General features: G+C 41.9%; 1 protein-coding gene across 4 annotated transcripts in view; it reads left to right on the top strand.

Annotated features, from left to right (window-relative positions):
• Nucleotides 1-3,910: 3,910 nt before the first annotated feature.
• Nucleotides 3,911-19,022, top strand: part of MBP (myelin basic protein) — a 174,230-nt gene continuing 159,118 nt past the window's right edge. The window contains exon 1 of one of the 4 annotated variants that reach the window (XM_073331790.2): nt 3,911-4,320. The gene's annotated coding sequence lies outside the window, so the exon portion shown is untranslated. The remainder of the gene's footprint in view (nt 4,321-19,022) is intronic. The other 3 variants (XM_078851589.1, XM_073331792.2, XM_073331793.2) reach the window with 3 other exon arrangements.

Raw genomic sequence — 19,022 nt, 5'->3', positions numbered from 1 at the left:
TATGCTTATTTTAGGACAAAACACTGTTTCCTCTGTAATGCAAGACAATCTATATGCATTCTAAGCTTACCAGGTGTCTCCCTTCTTCCACATGGAGATCCTGCAGGTTCCAGTCTTTCAAACCCTTCCAGCTAGGTTTTGCTCTCTTGGGTACAATCTCAGCTCAGTATGTTTGTGGTTTTTTTGTTTTTGTTTTTTGTTTAAGCAGAGTCAGGATGAGCTCCACCCTGACATCTGGTGGTGAGGTGTGGCAAGTTGTGGAAAAGAACTTAAGGGGCCGATCTCATTTGCATAGGCACACCCACCCTGCCTAGAATGAGGCCATAGCTGCCCAAATGGTCACTTTGGCTGCTGTGGGATCCCCAGTGTCTCTGTTATTGGGGCAGGAAGAATAAATTGTTATTATCCTGATTATGGGAATCAAGGACAGTGGAACTGTACTTGGCCTTTTGTTATGATGGAGGGACTTGCCATCAACTAAGTAGCACTCGCTAGGCAAGGGACATGGGTTCCAACTCTGTGAATGGAGAAAGGTTGGGGACAGGTATTAATACTTGGTGGTATGGGTCCCCTTACATGCTAATTATACGGCCTCCTCTCTCCACTGTGGAATATCAGAGCTAATTTTGATTCCATTAGGAGTCTAGTTGCAGGCTGCTGAGCTGAATTCACTTTGGGCTAATGGTGCACCAGCACTGAGGCTCCCCTACTACAAGCTGAAATCACAAAAGAGCTAAACTTATTAAGAGCTGAAATCACTGAGTGTTGTGTTAAATAGTGGGGGAGCCTGAAGATATATGGTGGAGTAGTTTACGGGACGGTGAGCAGAGCAGCTGGTGGAGCAGAGCAGTTTGTTGAATGCCTAGAGCAGCTCATGGGGTGGCTGGCAGAGCAGAACCCCATGAAGAGGTGGGGCCATCAGCTTTAGACCACATAAGGTGCCCCTTAACTCCCCCCCCCCCATCTCCACCCAGGTTGGGAGGTAAAACTCTGCAGATAAACTTTCGAACTCTGGGGCTGCCTTGACCAGGGACAGAGACTTTGGGTGATTTTGGGTTGCTGGACTCAAGAACCAAAGGAAAAGGGCATGCCCCAATTTGCTTGGGGTGGGTTTTTTGCTCATGGGTTGTGTTGTGAATCCTGTTGGTGGTGTTTCCCCAACATAATGCCACATTGTTTCTCCCTGTTATTAAAAGGCTTTTTGTTACACTCAGACTATGTGCTTGCAAGAGGGGATGTATTGCCCCTTGGGGGCGCCTAGTGGGGGTGGTATATATTTGTCCCAGGTCACTGGGTGGGGGCTCAAGCTGGTTTTGCATTGTGTTATTGAATGGAACCCCTAGATACTGTACCCGGCCCTTGTTGCTGCCAACTCTGACAGGCAGAAGGGTTACATTTGTTTTATCAAAATGAGGGACCTGAGCTAGTTCAGATTGACCCTCTATACCAAAAGTCCTTTCTTTGTCTGCGAGACCTCTTAAACCTGGTCTGAACCAAAATATGCAATATCCCCCAAGAGGTAGTACTTCTCTGGAGTTGTTTGTTTGTCCTGGGTTTTGCAGTAAGTCCCATCCCCCCCTTGATTTTTAGTTCCGAGAGCAAGTTTGGTAATCATCCCCTATCAAGGTACAACACAATACCTAGCTCACAAATATACTATTTTTAGATATAGAAGTTGGAATATTCCTGGGGCCTGCAGCATCTGGCACACTTCAGTATAAGTCTTTCTATGCTTCTATAAGAAGTTTGTGCTTCCAAGGAGTGTCATCAGTCCCATTTTTAAAGTTGCTAAACTTTAATTGTGAAAAGGGTACTACTCATATGCTCAATGGTAAACACACACAAGTCTTTGCAAGCTTGTAGTTAAACTTTCCTTTTATAAATGTGCTCCTAAGTACAAGATTTAAATTGGGAGAAAAGCAATCATTTTTGGGAGACTTTATAAGGTGTTTAAGTCAAACTAGTATTCAATGTTCCCTAAATATAAAATGACCAGAAGTTTGTACAGGCTAATGTTTGAGACGCTGCTACCTCCTCTTCTTCCTTCCCCAGTTTTGTGACCTAGGACTCTTTTTTTTAAAAAAAAAAAAAAAATATATTTCATGGTGGTGTAGTAGTAGCTTGTTTTACTGGCTTAATTTTTAGCATGCTATAGTGTTGCATTTTTGATATTAAAGGGCTGTACTGTGAACCTCTACTCAATAGAAAAAAGTAATCACACTGGCTTCACTGGGACTAATTGTGCAAATAACTGCTCATCAATGAGAGTGATGGCTTCACAAACTGATCCCAAACCATGAAAGACTTCCTTACCTTAAAATGGCTTCTGCTTGTTTTTATTTATCAGATACATTACCTAAACATTTGTATTTGCTGTTGTAAATAAAGTGGGTAATGATCAATACCACTAAAAAATATGGAATTAGTAGGAGGGCTGCGTATCCTACCTCTCCATCTGTTAAGGCCTAAACATATGACATAAGGTAGGACAAAGACCCAAATAGAGGGATAGCAGAAAAATAATAGCCTAAAGGAGCTTTGGTGTTTAAGTGTGACTGTGATTTCCTGTTTCTGCAATTCCGAATAAACAATTTGCAATAATAAAATTGCTCAACTACACTTTGGTTACTTGATCTCTTGAGTATATTTCATCATAAACCAATGTCAGTCATGTTCATTGAGATGGCAGAGGGGGAAGAGGTTCTGTATATACCAGTCTCTAAAGAGTAGTCCTATGTAACATTCACCTCATGCAGAAGGTATGCTGCCCAATTTACATTTTCAGGTGGTATTATTTATGATTGTGTAAGTTACATATTTCTTTACACATCACTAAAATCCAAGCCCTTAGTTTGTTCCAGTTCCCTAACTTGTTTTGTTTCTTCCTTATCTTTGTTTTGGATACTAGCATTCCAGGTACTGACCTGTGAGGCTACTTTCCCAGCTTGTACTAAGATATAGATTTGTTCTATCTGCTTGTGCTAAAGGCTTACTTCAGCAAAGGCAAGGTACAGTGGGATATGTAGCATAAATTAACAGGATCATGGTGTAGGCCAATCTAGGGTACATCACTGTTATATACACACATGGAGTATGTGCATTAAGCACAAATATTGTATTATGTTAATGTTGTGCAGATAATACATATTTATATGCCAGCGGCATATTAGGCAACAGGCCTCCCAACTCAGGCTTGGCTTAAAACTTTTTTTTAAATATATTTTGGGTTTTGATTTGCTTTCTGGTTTTTTGACACTCTAGGCTCAATGTTTTTAAACTCTTCTCTATAATGGGAAGGGCTAGACATTTGCTGAGCCTCTCATATAATAACAGGATTCTTTGTTCCGGAGCTTTAAGAAACACCCTAGGTAGTATGAGTCTTGAAATAAAACCATGACTGTTACCAACACTGGATCCTGAAAACAAAGCAGTAGTTCCATTATGCTCACTGTGACTCTGTGTGTAGTTAGTGGGATATATGGCTGCAGAGCCTTGATCCTAATATGAAAGATGCCCTTTGTCAGGACTGTAAATACATTCACTGTGCCCCTTGAAGATTTCCAGAGCACTATGCAGGGTGTGTGCTTTATTTATTACAGAGCTGAGATCTATTCCAGTCCTAGTCTTGTTGCAAACCTGTGTGTGAGAGTTTCCTTTAAATATGAAGTATATCATTTCCCCTTCCTTCCACACTATGCACTACCTATGACAGGTATCAGAGGTTTCTTCTGCCTCTCTTGCCCAGCCCCAGACGAGCTTATCGGACTGAACTGCCCGTTGCTTTCCTTTCCCATAATGCTCGTTGATGTTCAACTCCTCGAAACGCTGAGCCAGGAGCTTCATCTTTCTTGTCTGTGTCTTTCTAGTTCTTCTTCCTGGTTTGGAGCGGCGCAGCAGCCCCGCCCCGCCCTGACATGACGCCCGCGCGGCCCGCCTGAGCCCAGGTGCAGCAGATTGCCCCGGCTCTCTGCCTGGGGCGGCGGCAGGCAGGCAGGCGCCCGGGCTCGCAACCACCTTGGGAAGAACCTGGGCGACGGCAGCCGCGCCGGCAATTGTATCTCAAACCCGCAAAGCCGCAGCTCCTCGCTGAGCGACGGAAGCGCCCAGGGCTAGCTGCGGGGAGAGAGGCGCAGAGCTCCGCTTCGTGGGGGGGGGAGCGCTTTCTCCCCTCCCTGGCGGCGGGTGCAGCCTGTAGCCGGTGCCCCGCTCCCCGCCCGGGTGGGTTGCTGCGAAGGGGGGGGTCTCCCCCCCCCATCCCCGTGTCGCTCTCCACGCCGCTGGTGGATGCCGCAGACCCCGGAGCCCGAGAGGACGCGCTGGGTGCGTTGTTACTGTTTTTCGTGGCTGTGCCTCTGCTCAGCCCCGCGGGGGGGGGCGGGGCCCCCCATGCCCGGCGGCGACGGCGGCGGCACACCTGCCTCTTGTTCACCGCGGTGGGCTCTTCGTTAGCGGTGGGCTCGGGGCGGGGGGAGGACGAGGTGGCTCTGTCAGTGTGTGGAGGGGGGTGATATTTGCCTCGCTGCCCTCCCCTTTGTTAGGTGCCCCCCTCCCACCCCGGGTCAGAGACAGCCGCCGGCCCCCGGGATTCCTGCGCGCTGGCCCAGCCGGCCCCAGCACCGGGCTGGGCAGGTGCAGGTGCCCGGCCTCACCTCGTTGCCCAGCGGCCGCTAAGGGGTAAAGCACCGTGCTGGGCTTCCCAGCCGTTTGGCCCGCTCCTGCGCTGGCAGCAAAGGTGTTTCCGGGAGAGAGAGAGGCCCGCCAGCCAGCCGCGGTGCCGTATCGGGCTGGGGGTGTCCCGGGGCCGGGAGCGGAGCGCCCCAGCCGCAGCCCGGGGCCGGAGCAGGGGTCCGCGCGGAGGAGCGGGCAGGTCCCGACCTGCGGCGCGGCCCGGGCTCACGCGGGGTGTGAGTGTGAGTGTGTGAGGAGCGGCTAGCGGCCCCCAGACATGGAGCGATCGTGCTGAGCTTGGCTTTTGCTGTCAAACCGAAGCCCCGGCCCCGGCGGCCCCGGCCCCGGCCCCGGCCCCACCTCGGGGCAGGCCCCACCATACAAGCCCGAGAGGCTGAGGGTTTCCGGTTTCAGCTCAGGGCTGGGGCCGGGCGGAGTAAAATCGAAACAAAACAAACCCCTCGCCTAGCGCAACCAGCTGCAGCCCAGCCGCAAGCGCCAGCTAATGAGGGGGCGGGGCCGCCCGCCTGCCACTGCTGCCCCGCTCACCTGGCCGCCTCCGGCCACCCAGAGGCTCGCCGTGCGCTTGAACTTTACTTGATACTTTCCTTGCAAAGCTGCTGGGCTGCGTAGCAGGAACGTGCTTGTCCCGCCCTCGCTGATAGCTGCTGAAGGGTGGTGTATCGCCCAGTATAAGTGCATTTGTGGTTCCTTCTGTCAGCACTAGCAGGAAACTCACTCCCTTTTGGGGTCTTTGCTTTCTCTCTTGTTGTCATCAGTGTTTTCTGTTTGTGGGATCTCTGGTAGGGTAAGCCTCTATAGTAACTCTAGTTTATTGCATTGTTATCAAATTTCTCCACTCTGGGATTTATTTGATTTTTGTTACGTGGCTCATGCATTTGGAGCTGTGGACTTGGCAATTTTTAAGTATTTTTGTGTTACCCTGTTCGTTCTGTAGCAGCGGTAGGTATGTTGATCTTAGGTTTCCTGCATATGTGTGTTAGTTATTCGTAAGTCAATGTGGAAATGATAAATGTGTATATTGTTTTAAATCAAGTGCAGAGGAGGGTGGATAGTGCGTTGGGAGCATCCAATCCAATCTTTCAGCTGATCAGATACTACATTTGAGGGTTTGATTTTTTCCTCATATATGGGAAAAGTTACCAAAAGAGAGGGCACAATAAAATCACCAAAATCAGAAACACCAAAGACCTGATTCTGCATCAGTGGAGGTTTCCCTCTCACTTTAATGGGAGTAGGATTGAGCCTCAAGTGATTAGAATATACTAAAATGTATTAATTTTACATGGATTTTTACAATATTAGTTTAACACTTCAACACTGCTGAGATTAATAAACGCAATCTTGGATCCAAGATGCGTGGAACGCCACTAGGTCACTGTGGTACATAAAGTGGTGTAACTGTTGAAGAGCCCAGCACAAGGACTTGAAATTCATGAGTGGGAGGAAGAGGTTGAAGTGCTCAGTCATACAAAATAATGGACCAGTAAAACACATCTCCCTTACCTTAGTACATTATTGATTTGTGTTGGCAGATGAGCTGAAAATAAAAACTCTGAAGAAGACATAAAAATATCTCCAAAGTAGTTAATAATTGGTAAGGAAGATGTTGGCCACAGCTGTCAGGAGTCATGGATTATATATTTTTCATACATATTTTAAACTAATGACTAATGTTTTTTTTTAAATACTAGTGAGCATTGAGAAATTAGATGGGTAACTGGGTAGGTGGATGGATGGGTAGGTAGAGAGTTGTACAGATTTTACTGAGAGCTAAGAGAATACAGTATAATACTGCACATGTGACAATTAAAGGATCACAAATGAATAAAGAACCATTTAAATTAGTGCCTTAAGTGGATTTACATTAAGCTTTGATTGTATTAGACCATGAGGTCAAGCAGTTCAAGGAAACTGATATGTCATGAGAAAAAGACAAAGAATAGCTCAGTCTTTTATTGTTTTGTCATGACAAACAACTCGGCGAAGGTGGGAGAAACTCCATAAATAAAATGTAATGTTATTTTCTTAGCCTCACTTGGCCTATAGCAAGTACAATGTAAAGGGCAAAAGGGGAAGTACTTAAATTCATAGTTTGCCCTGAAAATCAAAGAATAATTGAGGCCTAAAATAGTTGAATCACTACAGATTATAACAGTAACTAGTCACAGTTTGACTTAGCATTGTTGCCTTGGCTGTTTCCCAAAATCTACCATGTTCTACTTAATGACTAGACATTCCAATATACTCTTGTTTAAATCATTAATATGCAAACTGAGCTGTTTAGTCTTGGATGCCAATGAGAATTCTCAGAACAAACTTGTTCTCTCTTTGGACTTTCATTCCTAAATGGTGACTCCTAAACCCAGCTCCATGTGCCTATTGAATGAGATGCAATGCTTTGGTTCACAGTCACCTAATCTCTTATATCCTCTTCCAAAAATACAGGTACCATAATTACAATAAGTACCTGTCACCACTCCCTCCATACTGAATTTATATAATACTTTTCATCCATAGATTTTTAAAGTGCTTTACAAACGTGGACAAGTATAATTTCTGTTTTCACTGATGGGGTAACAGATCTTAAATGATTTGTCCAAGCTTCCACAATTACTCAGTGGCAGAGTCAGGACAAAATTTCAGATCTCCTGACTCTTAACTCTGTGATCAGTGCAGTAGGCCGCAACTACAGCTGTCACCAAAATATAGATATGAATAAACTACAAATGCAGACAATCACAGTGTTGCATATATTAAAATCTTTGCCAAATATTTTAGACTTGCAAACTTAGTGACACTGGTATTGATCAGATTAAATTTAAAAAAAAAATTATCTGAGTGAGAGAGAGAGAAGAGAGAGATTAGTGTTGCAGATAACCGAAACCTAGATAGCTTAGGATAGGGTTCTTTGAGATCACTGTAGATTGGATCCACACTGTGATCTGGCTCGCTTTTCAGTTACAGCTTACTGGTTGTTTTTCTTAATACTATCACGTGTTGTCACTTGTGGAAAGGTTGACTGGCATTGTGATTTTATTTCTTTTTCTAGTTATGAATGTGGTTGAGTAACTTTTTAAGTTTCATGTCTTGTTCAGTGTGTACATGTAATGGCTTTTATTTAGAGATGGAATGGTTATACTATTCTTACTCACTTTGCACACAAATTCCAAGTGAATCCTAAAACTAGTGAATAATGTCAGGCTGAATGATTACACTAAGATCTACATGCAGCGGGGACCATTGGCATGCTGCATTGCTGCTTCTTGTATGTGGGAACGAGAAATCTGTATCTCCTCTTCCCAAGAGCTAAAAGAGAGTGTATATGCCAGGGAAGAGCAGACAAGCTGGGGATAGGGCCAGGTAAATGAGCCCTATCTATCCACTGTCCCAGCAGAGATTTTCCTAGAAGGCTATTATAACTCTAATTGAATTCCCTAGAGAAATCCCAAATCTTCTGTGTCATGTCTCCTGTTCTACGAGGGAGGTAGAAGAGAAATTGTGACAACATCAGCAAGTGAGCAACTGGACCTCACAGCTCCTCCCTTGTGCCATGCCAGACTCCTCTGTGCTAATTCTCGTGAGTTCTGCACACTGGAGGACATCAATACTGCTGAGGACCTAGAATATACTAGAAGTTAAATGGAGCTACAGTGATGGGATCAGGCAGGGAAGCTAATGGGTCTCCCCAGGGGAACTCGTATTACTTTTCTCTTCCTCCAGTCTCTGGAGAAACGTGGAAACTTGGAAGAGTGAGGAACTCTGGTCTCATTGCCGCACATACTCATTATTTCCTTGTGTGGTAGTTGTATTCAGTACTCAATCTAAAACATTCATTTGGCAATTGTTGAACTTAAATTTAAAATAAAAAAAGTTTGCTCCCCAACCTCACTCTGTCTCCCACCAAGACTCTTTTGCCCTCAGTTCAAAAAAGTTTGAAAATGTTGAGAATTCACACGGGTTTACCCTTGAAAGGGTTTGTCTATCTAGTCCACAGAAGCGAGCCTCCCAGCTCAGGTTGACGGCTTTGGGCTGGTGGGGTTCATGTGAATGCTCTAAAGATAGCTGTGTAGACAGAGCTTTGAAGTTATGGCTTGGGCTCTGAAATCTATGGAGGGGGATGAACAAGTGCCTTTGTACATGAATAAATAGATTTTAAAAAATTAAAGGTCTAAGCCTTCCAAAAAAAATAAATCATATGCTACTCAATTTTCTGTTAATGTTTTATCTTTTAAAGAGCTCCAGAAATATATGTATGCTCATATATTAGCACATACGCGTTTCATACATCCAAACAAATACAGCTACATTTATTTCAGATGAATGTACATTGGCATAAGCAAAATCTAGCTGAAATTTATTATTTGTTTTTCTGTAGTGCCAGAAATGTGAAGTGTAAACAAAGAGTAACAATTTTTTAAAGCCTCTTTCCATAAGCATTTATTGTCTAAGACCCAATTGCATAGGTGAACAGTCCCATTGAACTCAATGGGACTAGTCTCATGTATAAGAGTTTGCAGGCTCAGTAGCTAAGGACCTAGTCCTGTCAGCTTTACTCGTGTGAATAATCTTTTCTCATACAGATTGTTCTGCTGAAGTTAGTGAGGTTGTTTGGGGGAGTAGGTTCTGGATGACCAGATCCTTAATTAAACAAAGGACATTAATGGATGAAAAACAATAGGGTAGGGAAAAGATTGCCATTAAAGATATAATTTTATTATGTACATCGTTTGATGTTGTCATATATTAAAATATTGGTTTGTCAGGTTTCTGAATGTAGTGGAGTACTGTGTTTTAGGGCTTGAAGGAGCCATATTAGGAATGAAAGCAGGAGTGGGGTCATCGTTGAAAAACTAAACAAAGAAGTGAGTTTTGAGAGTTTAGAACCTGATTGCATTATGCACAGGATCCGAGAGGGCATTATTTATTATTTTTTTAGCCCCAAATGGTGCTAGGTGGTACACAGTACAGGCAAAACGACAAAGTCCCTGCCCTGAAAAGTTCACAGTCTAAGGCTATGTCTACACTACGCACCTTTTAGCGACACTGCTGTGCTGCTACAGCCAGGCTGATAAAAGGCACGCAGTGTAGCTCTCCCACTTACAAAAAACTTCCACTCCCAATGAGCAGCGGTAGCTTTGTCGGAAAGAGAGCTCTCCTGCTGTCAAAGTGTCACACTGGCACTTTTAGTCAGCAAAACTTTTGTAGTTCGGGGTGTGTGTGTTTTTTTTTCCCCCCACACCCTTAAATGACACAAGTTTTGCCAATGAAAGTCCAGTGTAGACAAAGCCTAACATTAGACCTTAAGTAAGGGTATGAACAATAGGATGGAGAAGCAGAGAGGAACTCACAGCGGGTGCTTAAGTGCTCAATTAGGGTAGAGGTAAGCATGTGCTTAAATGCTTTGTTGATTTGGAGCCTTAGATACTGGAAAGATGGGCTTGGTAGAAAAGCCTAGATAGATGATATGAAATCTCAGTGATATATTTGCAATAATATATCCGTATTGTATTAATGCTCACCCTGTGGGGAGCACTAGCTGCCGCAAGCAGTTTAAAATGCAAGACAATTCAGTGGTCGATATAAAAAGCCAAGCTGTTTTTTTTGAGAACCTGATCAAATTCCTACTGAAGTCAGTGGTACTCTTTCCATAGACATCAATGGGAATTGGATTGTAGTTGTTTGTATTATGGGCACCCACAGGGCCCCAGTCATGGAGCAGAGCCCCATTGTGCTAAACAATGTTCAGACTTTTAACAAAGACTGTCTCTGCCCCGAGGCACTTGCAATCTAAGTGTAAGATGAGAGACAATGGGTGGATGCCACAAACAGATTGGGAAAGCACAAGGAAACAGTGAGACAATACTGATCAACATGATAAGCACATCAGCTGCTAAACCATTCAAGTTTTTTTTGTAGGCATCACAGCAGATGGGTGTTTTTAAGGAAGGATTTGAACAAGGAAAATGAGGTGGCTTTGCAGATGGTTACAGAGAGCAACTCGTATGTATGAGGGGCAGCATGAGAGCAAGAGCAAAGGTGCTTGTTTGGAAATTAACAGATGGGTGGTGAAGGCCAGTGTCATAGATAAAGCAGAGTTGTGAGTAGACATCTTGATAGTGTACAAAAGATGGTAGGTGGCGCTGAGAGAGGTTGTAAAGAGCTTTATAAATTAAGACATAGTTTACCTGATGTAATAGAGAAGAGTGAGTCAAAGAGAGGAGTGATGTGATTGAAGCAACAAATCTGAAAAATGACACATGCAGCAATGTTTTGAAGAGATTCAGGTGGCATAATACGAGATTGTCGAGACCAGAGAAAAGGAAGTTGCACTAGTAGACACACAAGATGATGATGAACCTGGATGAGAGCTTCAGTTGTGTAGACACAGAGGAAAGGCCATAATCTTGGAGTTGTTCAGGAAAATGCAGCAAGATTAACACAAGCCTGAAGGTGAGGATTGAGTTGAAGATGACACCCCGATTATGGCTTAATTGACAGGGAGGATAGTGGGCATATTTTTTTTTTATGAGTGTCATGAGCATGGAAGCATGTCCTCTGGAATGGTGGCCAAAGCATGAAGGGACATATGAATGTTTAGCATATCTGGCACATAAATACCTTGCAATTCCGGCTACACAAGTCCCGTGCAAACACCTGTTCTCACTTTCTGGTGACATTGTAAATAAGAAGTGGGCAACATTATCTCCCATAAATGTAAATGAACTTGTTTGTCTTAGCGATCGGCTGAATGAGAAGTAGGACTGAGTGGACCTGTAGGCTCTAAAGTTTTGCATTGTTTTGTTTTTGAGTGCAGTTATGTAAAAAAAAAAATCTACATTTGTAAGATTGCACTACATTACTTGTATGAGGTGAATTGAAAAATACTGTTATTTTACAGTGAAAATATTTGTAATAAAAGTAATAGTGAGCAGTGTACACTTTGTATTCTGTGTTGTAATTGAAATCAATATATTTGAAAATGTAGAAAAACATCCAAAAATATTTAATACATTTCAGTTGGTATTCTATTGTTTAACAATGCAATTAAAACTGCGATTAAAAAAATTAATCACAATTAATCACAATTTTTGAGTTAATTGCGTGAGTTAATTGCGATTGCTCGACAGCCCTAATATATACATTTAACTACTTATGAACATTTGTTTGTAGGTTTTTTTTTTTAACATTTCTCTCATGTTAGAGTGTTGGAATTTTGTGTATAGGCTATTTCTAGTCAATACTGCGATATTTTTCACAACACTGCACAGTAATGTTTAAACATTTTAAACATCTGGAAGTTCTCATGGCTTTACAGATTAAAAAAAAATTTAATGGGTGTTGATACAGTGTAATTTAACTATGATCCACCAAGGTAAAAATGCTGTGAAAGAAAAGTATCTGGTTGCACTTTTTTTTGTTGATTTTCTTTTTCTAATTAAATATTAATTTTATTGATCATATTCTGTTGTAGACATTTTTATAAAGTCAAACTAATATCTTGGGCCTAAACCAAGATGTCTATTTTTACCAATAAAGACTAGATAATACTATATCTGAATGATGTATCTTTCGGTCAGTGAAAAATTTATAATTATCTAAATGGTATCCGCTTATCCAAGTGTCATTTAATATTACAGGCCGCAGCTGGGTGGCATAGTGGCTAAATGTTTAATCTCTATAGATATGGGTTTTGAAAGTGGGTTAGGTCACAAATGAGTATTGTACAAATTAAACCTAGTCCCTAATAGGCTTTTGCCAATATCACAAATAGGGATGTAAATAGCGTTTTTAAAAAGTATCGATTAAATGTTTAATCATGAATGAGTTCACAACTTAGGCATGGGAATTTAGGATGTGTGTGTGGGGGTGCGAGTGTGTGTGTGGGGGTGCTGCAGCACCCCCCGAACCTGTAGTTCCTTTGCCTATGACGTCAGTTCCATAGCAATGGTCCTGACTCCTAACAGTGTGGAACCTACTTCCACATACACTATGAAATGGTATTGCTGTGGTGTTTTTAATGTGCACATTAGGCATTTATACATTAACTGAATACATTACTGGCAAGACTGATGCTTATCGGTTAACCAGTTAACATTTTACATCCCTAATCACAAAGCCACCTGAGAATTTGGCGTGATATGAATTTTCTGTTCAAAACAGTTTAGAATTCTTCAGGAACGTTGTAGGTCAGGATTGGAGTGCATTAGCAACACGCTATGAAAAAACTTCACAGCAAGGTCCTTTGTGCTTTTAGTGCTAGGCAATGTTAGTGTATGGCTTTCACTTTCGTGAGCACTAAATTAAGGATGCGGTAAATCCACTTTTTTTTTTAAGCTTTGTTGAATGTAAACTACCAGATGTTGTGATCAGACCTCAACTAAGACGTGCATTTTCTTTGCCTCTGGCGAATCTGTTTTGCTGTATTAGTGTTGCATACAGAAGTTCTTCTGATCTTACCTTCTGATATGAAGAGCGATAACAATCTAAAACAAAACCCTAATGGAAGTCCTTGTGTTGAACTTCTGCCTGATTAGCTGGTTTTGAATGCTGTGTTCAGCTGGACCGAGGCTCAATATATAGCGTTTTCAGGTTCTCACCTGACTTTACCCTGGCTGCTTTTTGTTTTGTTTTTAACAACACCTGAACAATTCCAAATAACTTCACTATTAGTAGATTTGTGTTCATAACAAATACAAATTGGGAATTCATCCATATGCTTTTAGAATAAGACAGTGAAAGCTAATTGGGTAGATGGAAATGTGGCAGTTCTCTTAGCTCTGTTGAACAAGGAATTACGCTCTTGTCAAGAAAAAAATATTTTCAAACTTCTCCTAACCATGTTAAGAGCTGATCTTATTAATAAATTACTTAATACACCCTGTTAGCCCACTCAACAGGTTTCAGTCAGCCTTGTGTCTGTTTGCTATGCAGCTTACTTCCAGTTGTGAGATCCTCATTGATTGAGGCATGTGACAGGTAGATTTATACAAGCTTTACCCGATAGGCCAGAATGCAGTGTAGTACTCATTTGTATTAAAAGACTCAGGTACTGTACAAGTACAAAGGAAAACATTCTTGGCCATGAAGAAATTACAAAATAGGATTAATTAAGCCAAAAGTTGTAGTATTCTGCTCAGTTTTGGTATAAACTGCTAAACCCCAAACTGTTGCGTTTTTTTTTTTTTTTTTTTACATGATTGGTTTAAAAATCCTGGGCCAGATCTTCACTTGCTATCAACTGGTGTAGCTCCATCTGTAGCCTCATGGTAATGGCAGTAATCATGAAATCCCAGCTCTACTCTCTGGTATAGCTGCACATCTTGGACACAGCCCAACAGAGTAACTTTTCAAATGAAGTTGAAATAATTCTATTGGTGAAGTTTTCCATATAACCTTCACGTTGCCATTGATTACTCTGTCTTCAGAAATAACGTTAGGGCAGTAGAAAGGGAGAAAACAAGAGAGGTAGTAAGTTTGAAAAGGTAAATGAAATCAGGGTTTCTTTCTCTCTCTCTCAGATACAATATGGAGCCATTTTTTCTAAGTTACTAACCCATAATACTCTCAGTTCTATTTCCTTTGAATACAATGTTTTATCCTTGTTTTACACTTTGAGAAAGTAGAATTTTCTTTAAAACTTCTTGAATTGTATGTGGTTTTTTTTCTTTTACATTTTTGAAAGTGTCAGTGTTTTTCAGTCTTTGGTGTCCTAAATCAGTGTGTTTGATATCCTGCCCTTGCAGGTAGGTGGACTCAAGGATGTAAGCAGCTTTTTTGCCTCTAACTATTCTGATCCTAAAATGTGGGAGGGAGGACAAAATAAAAAAAATTGCAGTGAACACTTTAAACAATAATGTAATAATTGGTGTATATATTAAAGGGCTCAGCATATTAAGATGTATTTGTTTAGTACATTTGCTAAATTGAGTTCAGAGTTTTGGGTCACAAGTGAAAATGAGTTTGGACTCAGTCTAATCCCTATTTAAAATGTATTACAAGTTGGCACAGTCACACAGTTTGGCATGGTTAGCAATATTCGATTGGTAATGGGCGGAGGAGGGAGCAGGAGCAGGGCTAGTGGAAAAGGGTGTATTATAGGTCAGCATTAAGATGCAATTGTAGTGCTGTTCTGGACAAAGCTTGTGTATCACCTGTGTGCACTGTATCCGGTCTTAACCTGTGTTCTTGATCCTTCATTTTCACTGTTCGGTAGAAAAAGAATACATTAATTAACAACAACCGAAGATTCTTACAAGTTCCCCATGATTGGTTACATGTTTTCACTTGTTTCATTCTGATCTTTCTTGTGAGTACATGCAGGAGAGCATGAAAAGTTAAACTAATTTTTTTTCTGACTTCAGATTTTTCCTTTAGATTTAGGATTTGTAAAGTACAAACACAATCTAGAATTGTCTCCAAAAAAAATATTCATTTCCTTGATATGTAGAAGAAATGAAACAAAGCCTGTTCACAGGCTGTGAGCATTTTGCCAGTTATTTAAAATTACAAAATCAAACACAGTAAAATTCACCTCTTCTACTAAGAAGCAGCATATAAGTGCTAACACCCCCATTCACCACCCTCTACCACTTTTCAAAAGCCAGCTGAAACAAATGGGCTTTCAGGCTCATGTCCTGAAAGTCAGCAAATAAGGCTATTTCAGACTGGGGTGGGCAGTGCATTTCAGAGCCCTAAAGTCCTTACAGAGAACACCCTGCCAGCTACTACTCCTCTGTTTTATCAAAGTGATTCTAACATGAGCGCAGCCACCTGTGGCAGTGTATCATGGTATCAGTGGCCATCTCTCAGGTAGGCTGGTCCAAGGCCATTTAGTGCGTCTGTCAAGGCTAATTCCCCACTCTGGCACTTCGAGTGCAGAAGGTTGGGGCCCACAAGGATTCTAAAAATTAATACTTGCCACTTCAGGCTTGTATTATTTCCAAGGTTACAACTTTTCTCTGACCTGGGATTGGTAGATGCTGTTACCACTCAAGTGCAGAACCCCTTTGAGAGCCCAGGAAGGCGCACTTGGGAATTCCTTCCTGTGGGGTACCTTCAAGCCCTTCCCCACCCCCAGGGAAGAGCTGAGAGGCAGGAAAAAAAAAAAGGAAATCAGCTACCAGCTAATTAAACATGTGCACAAACCTCTTAAGACACAAAAGTCAAGTTCTGTTCTTAAAGGTAAATTTTCTTAAGAAAAAAAGAAAGAAATACATCTAGGAACTCAGGCTATTGCTAGATTTTTAAAAGAGCAACTACAAGGAGTAAGCACCAAGAATAGCTTCTGGAGGTCCATCTTAAAGTTTACAAGCAACAACAAAACAAAAGCACCTGGGGTTAGCACAGAGGAATCCACAAGCCATAAAGAAATAAAAGGGATAAACCTAATTGCATCTTCCTAGACATTTCCTGATTTACTTACATATGTGGGGTTTTAAATGAGTAGTTTCTAGGTATGATACCAATGATTTTTTCATATCTGGCCCAAGCTTCTTACAGTATAGCTGCTAATCTGTCCGCCTCTCCCCGGGAGAACAACAGACAGACAAAAGGGGAGTCTTTTTTCAATTTAAAAAAGTTCTAGCCTTCCCATGGCTCTTTTGGCCAGGTGCCCACTCACTTCCTTTTACCTATGCATATCAGTGAGACCTTTTAACCCTTTAGAGGTAGAGCAATTAGAGAATAGCTACTAAGAGGGATTTTATAGCTACTGGCTGGCTGGATGTCCATAAAAGTGAGCTTCCCCCTCCTTCCCCCACCCTTCATTTATCACAGCTTCATTGGTCAAAACAAACACCATACAAAAATCTGTCTAGAAGTTCACAGTTAACCAGTGCAAAACCCCGAGGGCAGGTGTCATGTGCTTTCTGTGGTGTATCCTGTAAATCAAGTGGGAAGCTGCCTCCTGCACCAGTTTCGGCTTCTCAGTTGATTTAAGATGTTGTCCCATGTAGACCACATTGCAGTAATCTAATGTGACAAAGGCACAGGTGATAGTAGCAAGATCCTCATCCAAAACAAAAGACTGGCCCCGCCTAGCCAGGCACAGTTTTTGTAAAATGCCGTTCTTACCACTTCTGGCTTGTGACCTTTCAAGTGCAGCTATTAGTCTCCACTGACAGCCAAGTTGTAAACTCCAGTTAGCAATGCGAATTGAGTACCCTCAGTTATAGGGCAGATATTATTTTTGCCAGCTCTTCTGGTTGTTTCTCCCAATCTACCAGCAACACCACCATCTTGTCTGGATTGAGCAGTTGGGTCACATCAGTGCCTCAATTTCAGCCACATGCTGGGTTAGTCTTTCAACTCTGCCTGCTGGATCAGTTGAGATGTTTGGTTTCAGAGTAGCAGCCGTGTTAGTCTGTATTCACAAAAAGAAAAGGAGTACTTGTGGCACCTTAGAGACTAACCAATTTATTTGAGCATAAGCTTTCGTGAGCTACAGCTCGCTTCATCGGATGAGCTATTACCAACAGGAGAGTGGGGTGGGGGGAGAGAAAACCTTTGATAATCAAGGTGGGCCATTTCCAGGAGTTAACAAGAACGTCTGGAGGGGAGGGGGGACATTAAACAAGGGGAAATAGTTTTACTTTGTATAATGACTCAACCGCTCCCAGTCTCTATTCAAGCCTAAGTTAATTGTATTCAATTTGCAAATTAATTCCAATTCAGCAGTCTCTCCTTGGAGTCTGTTTTTGAAGTTTTTTTTGTTGAAGATGAGATGGAGGCACAAATTATCTGGCCTGTGTTATGCAGGACCTAAGAACAGATTAATTAATGGTCCCTTCTGATCTTAAAATCTACATATCTATTAGTAAACCTTAGTGTCATCAACATTCTGATAGCACTGCAGCCAAAGGTCCAGATTTTTAAAGAGGCAAAGTGGGTGAGGTAACATCTTTTATTGGGCCATGCTCTATTGGTGAGAGAGACAAGCTTTTGAGCTTACTCTCTTACCAGTAGATGTTGGTCCAATAAAGGATATTACCTCATTGACCTTCTTTAATATTTTGGGACCAGCTACAACAACCCTGCATACAGATTTTTAAAGGTATCTAGGCATTGCTGTGCTCAGACTTGTAGCGTACAACTGATTTAGGTGCCTTCCTCATTTTCAGAAGGAATTTATGCACTTAGGAATTTAAGATTTAGGCTCATCAGTCCTAAATATCCCTTTTTAAAATGAGACTTGATCTTCTAAATCAGATATTGCTATGATGACTGCAGCAATGCCTAAGTATCATTAAAAATCTGGGTCAAAGTCATCTTGCTGACCCCCACAACGGCCCACTTTACAAGAAGAGCATTAAGGAATAGGACTGGAACTCTGCAGAATCTTATCTTTGAGTGCCTTTGGAGTTGATGAACAATTACCCAATACAACTCAAGATGTGAAATATTAGGGAGTTGTGGTTTTTCTGAAACTAAGCTATGCACTTGACCCAGACAATATGCTATAGGCTATACAAATCTCTGATAATAATACGGAGCTCCTTAATTTCCATGACCAGAACCTCAAAAGTGTTTTGGTACCTAGCTCCCATTGATGTCAATGGGAGTTAGACACCTAAATATGTAAGAATGGCCCTACTGGGTCAGACCAAAGGTCTGTCTAGCCCAGTATCCTGTGTTCTGACAGTGGCCAGTGCCAGGTGCCCCGGAGGGAATGAACAGAACAGGTAATCATCAAGTGATCCATCCCCTGTCGCTCATTCCCAGCTTCTGGCAAACAGAGGCTAGGGACACCATCCCTGCCATCATAGCTAATAGCCATTGATGGACCTATCCTCCATGAATTTATCTAGTTCTTTTTTGAACCCTGTTATGGTCTTGGCCTTCACAACACCCTCTGGCAAGGAGTTCCACAGGTTGACTGTGTGTTGTGTGAAGAAATACTTCCTTTTATTTGTTTTAAACCTGCTGCCTATTAATTTCTAACACCTTTGAGTATTGGAGCGTACATTCTGGTTTTCTAGCACTGCCAGCCTCTGCCTTCTTGAAAAATTAATGACTAGCAGTGGGAATCAAATTCTGTAGAGTATAGAGCTCCACCATCAGGACACTGAGCTGTCCTATTTTAATTTGAGAGACACAGAGATATCTTTTATTGGACCAATTTCTGTTGATGAGAGAGACAAACTATTTTAATTTGGTCTTTCAAGCAATTTGTCATTGAAAAATATTATAATTAGGGATTTGATGACTGGAACTCTGATCAGCTCCTCAGGTAATTTAGTTCAACAGGAGAATCTGTACGTACAAGAATGGACGTGAAGCAATAATTATGAAAAGGCCTACTTTTGATTATACTTGCCTGGAGCGATTCATGT

This window comes from Lepidochelys kempii, chromosome 2, assembly GCF_965140285.1.
Source record: "Lepidochelys kempii isolate rLepKem1 chromosome 2, rLepKem1.hap1, whole genome shotgun sequence".
Taxonomy (NCBI): Eukaryota; Metazoa; Chordata; order Testudines; family Cheloniidae; genus Lepidochelys; species Lepidochelys kempii.
The sequence above is the reverse complement of the archived record's forward strand: the minus strand, read 5'-3'. Positions and strand labels throughout refer to the sequence as shown.